The sequence below is a fragment of the Panthera onca genome, chromosome C1 (genome assembly GCF_046562875.1).
Source record: "Panthera onca isolate mPanOnc1 chromosome C1, mPanOnc1 haplotype 2, whole genome shotgun sequence".
NCBI lineage: Eukaryota > Metazoa > Chordata > Mammalia > Carnivora > Felidae > Panthera > Panthera onca.
This window is the reverse complement of record NC_138346.1, coordinates 40979443-40986739: the sequence shown is the minus strand read 5'-3', so window position 1 is coordinate 40986739 and position 7297 is coordinate 40979443. Positions and strand designations below refer to the sequence as shown.

At 37.1% G+C, this 7297-nt stretch overlaps 1 pseudogene; it reads right to left on the bottom strand.

Moving 5' to 3' along the window:
* Window positions 1-1492: 1492 nt before the first annotated feature.
* LOC132671032 (3-ketoacyl-CoA thiolase, mitochondrial pseudogene) lies at window positions 1493-2584 on the bottom strand (annotated as a pseudogene).
* Window positions 2585-7297: the final 4713 nt, after the last annotated feature.

Genomic DNA, 7297 nt, shown 5'->3' with positions numbered 1-7297 from the left:
TGCAAGCTAGAGAACCAGAAAGCCAGTGGGGTAATTCAGTGCAAATCAGAAGGCCTAAGAACCAGAGAAGGCAGGTGGTGTAAATCCTGGTGAGAGTCCAAAGGCCTGAGGACCAGGAATGCCCACTGTATGAGGGAGAAGATGTCCCGGCTCACGGCGGGGTGGGGGGGTGGGGGGGGGAGGATTTATCCTTCCTCTGTCTTTTTGTTATATTCAGGCTCTCAAAAGATTGGAGGATGCTAACCCACACTAGGGAGAGTTCTCTGCTTTACTCAGTTCACAAACTAAAATGCTAATCTCTTCCAGAAACACCCTAAGAGACACACCCAGAAATAATATTTTACCAGCTATCTGGATATCCTTTAGCCCAAACAAGTTGACACATAAAATTAACTATCATAGAGGGTATGATAAAGAGCCTATTACAGGGGCATCTGGGTTGCTCCATCAGTTGAGTGTCCCGCTCTTGATTTTGGCTCAGATTGTGATCTCACCATTGGTGAGACTGAGTCCTTCATCGGGCTCTTCATTGACAGCACAGAGCCTACTTGGGGTGCTCTCTCCTCCCTCTCTCTGCCCCTCCCCTGCTTACTCTCTCACCCCCCCCCCACCAAAATAAACATTTCTTTAAAAAAAAGAGCCTATTACACAATTTAGGTTTTGATTATTTGGTGAAGAGTTTAAGGAAGCAGGACTTTGTCCTGGCTTGTGTACTATCTAGAGGTGGGGACAATTCAATAATTGAGTATCTCAAAGAATCTTATGTATTGAAAGGGTAGACTAAAGAGAGGCTAATAATATAAGTAATTTTAAGAAGCAGCAATTGCTCATATTAACCAGGGAAGGGTTATGCTTAGTATCTTGTGGCTTGGACCATGCTTCACCTATGTTCACACATGGTAATAAAGTGGTCTCATTTTTGTCTTTATCCATTATGGTTTCAGAATGGTCTTACCTAATTTTGAGATTCCATGAAAAAATTTATGTTCAACAAGAGACTCAAAGACCTATAAGTTCTAGGTTAGCTTCTAGCACCACCAAGGCCTGGCTGAAAGTACCAGGCCAGGTCCAATATGTCTAGGGCTTACTCTTTCTTACTTGTTTCTATTAAAGAATGTTAATAGAATGTTAAAGAGTAAAGTATAAAATGTAAAAAAAAAAAAAAAAAAAAAAAAATTGAGAATTCCCCATAGAGGTATTTATTCATTGATTGATTTATGTTTTTACTTACTTTTGGAAGTTAAGGCAAAATTTATTCAATTTCCTTTCAATCATACCATCTAAAGCATGTATTTTGGTTATGGCAAGGATATGATTTCTTTTAGGGCTTTCTCCAATTATATTTTAGTTCAGAAATGCATATTTGACAGGTACAAATTAGAGAAAACATTTCTGGCCTGAGCCCTTATCCAGGATGAGTACATCTTTACCTGTTTTTATGTGGCCTAGCCAAGTAAAGTTCCATAGGGCCTTGGCGGTATCCTTACTCTCCTCAGGCTGTGCTCTGAACGATGAGCACCTTGGCCACCCCTCCAAAGCAAGCTGATCTGGAGGCATGTTTTCCACTATCACATCTTAATTCATGAACCAGGTATGCAGTAACCTATATCTGGATCCTTGCAATGGCTGACTCAAAGCAATGGCTCTTCTATTCCCATTGGTTTTACTTGGGTCTAGATCTTGTTGACTGTCAAGTACTGGAGAACAAAAGCTTCATTCACCTCTACCAAATCCATGTCCTTAAGATTCGGTCTTTTTTAAATTTTTTTTTTAATTTACTGCCGCACTGATAGCAGAGAGAAGGCCAATATCCGTGATAGAGGAATCACATTCAGACACAAAATAGCCCATAATTCTTGCCAGTCGTGTGAAGCTATGTTTTTTTGTTGTTTTGTTTTGTTTTGTTTTGTTTTGTTTTCCTTACCAGCAACTTCACTAGCTATGAAAGTGCCAGACATTCCCAATGTATTCCTTGAAGTGAGGGTCCCTTCTTTCTTGAATACTACAGGAAGTTTATTTAACTGTTTCAGGCTTGTTTGGGGCCCAGCACGCTCAGCTACTTGCACTGCCTATATTCCCTTCTCTGTCTTCACCTCAGTTGGTAACATCTCATTATTAAAGTAAGCGGCATCATTAGCAGCTTTTCCCCTCTGCTGTGATTACAGGGCATATTTGTTACATTCTTCTTTGCCACTTTTATGTTTTGCAGCAAAACTCTCTGCAGTAATTCCCATGGGAAATCGGACATGTTGATCTGTTAATGTTGCTCACAATGAAACTTCCAGCTTAAAAGCATTTCCAAAGTTGGTTCTAAAATGCGCGTTTCTGACACAGTAGGGAACCTGGCTTATATTTGTGGATCCTCCACACAATACAACTTTAGCTTCTTAAATACAAATTTGCTGACATTGATTCACAATGGACTGAAAAACAGAGCCACAAAGCCCATTAACAGGGAGGGCTGAGGTATCTTTGAGATTCCCACAGTCAAACCAACATGCCTTGCCAAGTATGCAGTGTCTGAAGAACTATTTGCCAATTTATTATAAAGCACGCAATTCAAATGCAGACAAATGGAAGACATACTTTTAGCAAGGTATGGAGAGGTGGGGAGTGGGGGTTCTATGCTCTTCTGGGCACACCACCATCTAGGAGCTTTTATTTGTTAACCAACCTCGAATCTCTGATTCATTCATTTCTCATTCATATCAGAAAGACTTGCAAAACAATGAAATTAATCTTTAATAGTAGATTTTTTTTTTAATTCTCAAGTATCATTTGAGGCAGCAACAGTTGTAGGTAATTTTAACATGTCTCTAAACTCTTGGCAAATAGAAGTTCAGTCTCTCCTACCCTATTATTATTTGCACTTGGAATTTTCTTTTTTAATGTTTATTTTTTTTGAGAGAGAGAGAAAGAGCACATGCGCTGAGAAGGGGCAGAAAGAGGGAGAAAGAAGATCCAAAGTGGGGTCCTCACTGACAGCAAAGAGCCCCATGCGGGGCTCAAACTCATGAACTGCAAGATCACGACCTAAGCCAACGCTGGATGGTTAACTGACTGAGCCACCCAGGCACCCTGCGCTTGGAAATTTCTATATATTTAGTTTCTAAGTAAGGACAATTCTGACTTAGAGGAATAAAGACACGTGCTTAAAATACTGAGATCAAGTATAAGTTTCAGTGCCATCACCATGTTATAACTTAATAAGACCTATATTTTATGCCAAATTCATAACAGGAACCTCCATAATAGGAACCATCTTATCTTACTTGATTGAGGTAATTATTTGGCCAGTTAATTGAAGAAGTAATATAAAGTAGGAAGTACAAACAAAAAATGTACACACACCTTAAAACTTTAGTTCAAATTAAAAACATATGCAGCTACTGGATGATGAGTGGAGAAACCCTTTTCTGTAGTTTGCTGATTTGTGTTTCATCTTTTTACAGAAAAAGACATCCTAAGACCTCATCTGCAATATCTAGCAATGGTTTCATGAGGAGAAGTAAGAGGTCCAGAAGACAGGTGCTTACTAGGCATGGTAGTTTAGTCAGTACATTTTCAAAAGGGGATTGAAACGTCCAGTCAACTGCAAAGATTAGTTATGTGAAGATACATTGAGAGCTTCTGTGTGTTCTGTAAAATGAAGACACAGTCTTCATAATTAGTAAGGATTTTCTTTATCATCTGAAAGGGGTGATAATTATTTGTAAGTATGTATAAGTTTTATGCCCTACATGTTAATGCCTATTCGTTAGATGGGAGGTGTTGTAATTCTTGTTTTTCCCCTATATCTCCTTCCTGAAGACACTACTGCAAAGTAGTTTGGAAAATTAAGAATAGAAAACAGAATTCTCAACAGCAGTTGGCTGTTTAGTTGGCTAAACATACAGTTGGCCAAAATGTATTTATAACTTATTTTTTTAGAAAATATATACTTATAGACAAGGTTATCAATCTATTTATCGATATCTATATAATCTATAGGTAATCTATCTATATGTATGCATTAAACATATAACATACATATGTATATACATGTATATGTATGTTTTCCCCACAAACACCAATGATATATTGACATTCATCCTACTTATTAGCTATGCTGTCAGTCAAAAAAGCTACGACTGCTCTCTAATGGCATCTGGCAGAAGTAAACCAAGATTAGAGGATAAAGTGATCGGTCAGGCCTCCAAGCCAATCTGTGCAGCTTTCAATTCCAACGAATCAGTGACACCTGCATGTGGTAATCATTCTCTGGTTACAAGTGCTGGCAGAAACAAGAGACCTGTTTTTCAAGCTAGAGCAAAATAAGCTAAATATAAATGTGAAAATCCTCTTCACAGTAGAATTGTAATCCTATTTTTTAAAGGAGGAAATAGCAGAGCTGTCTTATTCACATTTTCAATTATTTTGTAGCAAGGTAGATTAAGCTTAAGCACACCAATGAAGGACAGATAACCATGGTGGGGATGTTATCTTCCAGCGTCCATGATAGGGATTCAGACTCTTGTCCAGTATCTTGCCGTGGGGCTTCAAACTGCTGTGCTGGTACTCGCTACACCAGTATCCTTTTTAGTTACTTGTTAGAGATGTGTGAACCTTTCATCTTGTGAAACTTGCCAACCTCAGGAATATTTTATGAGTTACCAGCTTTGCAACTTTTGCAGAATACATTCAAACATCACTTTTACAGGCAACAGGACTACAAATGTTTCTCCAAAGATTAAAAAAAAAAAAAAGGTATATAAAAAAAGAAACCTTGGAAAGATAACCATGGAAAGACAGTATTTTTCCATTGTTTCCCAGTGAACTCTCCTGTTTTGTTTTGTTTTTTTTTCTAACTGGAAGTCAGACCCTGACTAAGGGGTCAGCAGACCTTTGGTCTCATTCTCAATCCACTCTTTCTCGAGAAAAGCAAAACCATTATAGGTAATGAGCTTCTCCCATTTTTTTTTACCAGTCATTTATCTGTAATTCTTAGGTAAAATAAGATACTATTTGATAATTTAGTATTTTTATTTTCCCTCTTTTCAACCAATTATTCCTATCTAATCTTTTAACAAATTCTCAGTATTTACTTACTAAATGATGAAATATGCCAAAGTTTTTTAAATAAACTTTCAAAGATCCTATAAAAAATGCACTATTCTTTTTTCAAACATCCACAGTAGTACATTGTTATTTTTAACCAAAAATAATGCCTGTGGAACCCCAGAAGGCATTACGGACAGCTGGATGTTAGATCTAATGAATAGGGCAAGCCTGGCTTTAGATCTTGAATTAAACTGCTCTGAAAATTTGACCTAACTAGTTCAGTGAGAAAGAGTAAAACTGATTTGAGGAACACATTTTTGGGAGCAGACCTATACAACTGGCCTCGCTCATGAAGAAAAGAAAAAAAAAAAGGAAACGAATAGTTATAGAACATCTAGTACATTTCTCAGTGTCAGGGTCTTAGTGTCACAGATATTTTTATTTGCTGCCTTATATCCATTCTCCCTCTAGATATTATTTAAGGTCAGTTTATGAAGTCTCCATGGGAATTTGCCCCTGGATTGTTCCGGAGAGGGGGTATACATGACTTAAGCCAAATAGCATATTGAATGGTGAATATCCAAAATCTATCTATTCAGAATAAATCTCAGAAATTTGGAGGATTTATACAAAATATTTCCTTTGTTTCTCCTAAACTAAGAATTTAGGAGCTGCAGCCATCTTGATACCAGGAAGAGAGTCTAAGGGTAATTGCTCCAACTTACTGGAAACAAACTTGAGATAAGGTCAGAGAGAAACCAAGATCTGGAATATTGTTTAAGCCACCACATCAAGCCTGATCATAAGTTGTTCCCTATATTCATAGATTTTTCATCTAATCAAGCACTGGCCATGGAAGGCATAGCACAGTTTACTGAACCATATTGTAAACCAAGTGGCCAGCAGAAGCAACAGCATCTAAAACTTCCCACTCCCCACAGAATGGAAAATGTAGCACTCTTAACTTGCTTCTGTTAGAGCACACGACATTTTATGGGCATGCGGTCTCGAAAGGGAAATGTTGGTTGTTCTGTCTGGAAGGTGGAAATAGATAAATGAGTTATTGCTGCTCAACTTTCAGATATCATCACCACTTAAAGTGAGGACAGTATTCACTGCAATATGTCTCAAGCATTACTAGATAAGACGATGCCTTTAACTGGATGAAACCATGGTTTACACTGAAAACACAAATTAGAGGTTTAACCAACCAATTAGAGGTTGTATAGGTTAGTTGTATAGGTTACAACTTACTTTAAAGTAAATATTCAAAAGTATAGCCCTTAAAAATGATAAATCTGGGAAAAGCCTAAGCCAGATTAGATGCTAGGCTAATAAGCATAAACTATGACGGCCCTGGAAAATCCATAAGAGAGGAATGGTCTAGCTATGGGGAATTATAAAACTGAAGGATGAGTGAGGTACATACAATTACCTGTGACCTTCAGCTAGTATGTAAAAAAATAGGACTTTTTAGTCAATAAATGTTCTCCTGTGGAATATCATGTACCACTAAGATACATCTTATTATTAAAGAGATAACCAGAATAAAATTTCTTAGCCTAAAATAACACACATTCATTAAGGGAGAAAGACATGTTCACAGATGGCTACAACACAAACATTACAAAATAAGGTATGGGCAAGTTATAATAAGCGGGCAGGATATTGACTACTTAATTTTCTTTGGGGAGTTGGGAAAGAAAGTAACCAAAAAAGCTTCAAAAAAACAGTACAATTTGAGCTGCATAGCAATGGAAAAACAGCTATTTAATAGGCAACTAAGAAAAAGAACAGTCTAGTCTCGAGTAAGGGAATAGAAGACAGGGAAGCATGAGGTCTAAAAGGAAATCGTGTATTTAATACTGTGCAAATCATTTACTATAACGGAAAGTACCAACACACTTGTCATAAGTGAGATTGTGGAGAGTTTTCTTAAGGGTATATAGTTTAGGTAAAATAATCACACAGCTAATATTTATAAACCACCTCACAGTTCACCAAATAATTTCACGTGCAACACTTTATAACCCTGCTACTCTGGTAAAGATGTCATAAAGTGGCTTAGAAACTTTAGGTTAATTTTCTTATGAAAACATTAAAACATTAAATCCTTCTAATAATTTTTCTATTATTTTCACCAAGATAAAATTACTAAGAATGATGCAGAGAGAAATTTTAGTGAATAAATATGCCACATCTTTTCTGAGTCCATTCCTTGGTAGTTTTTCAGCAAATTCATTGGTATGTTAGGATT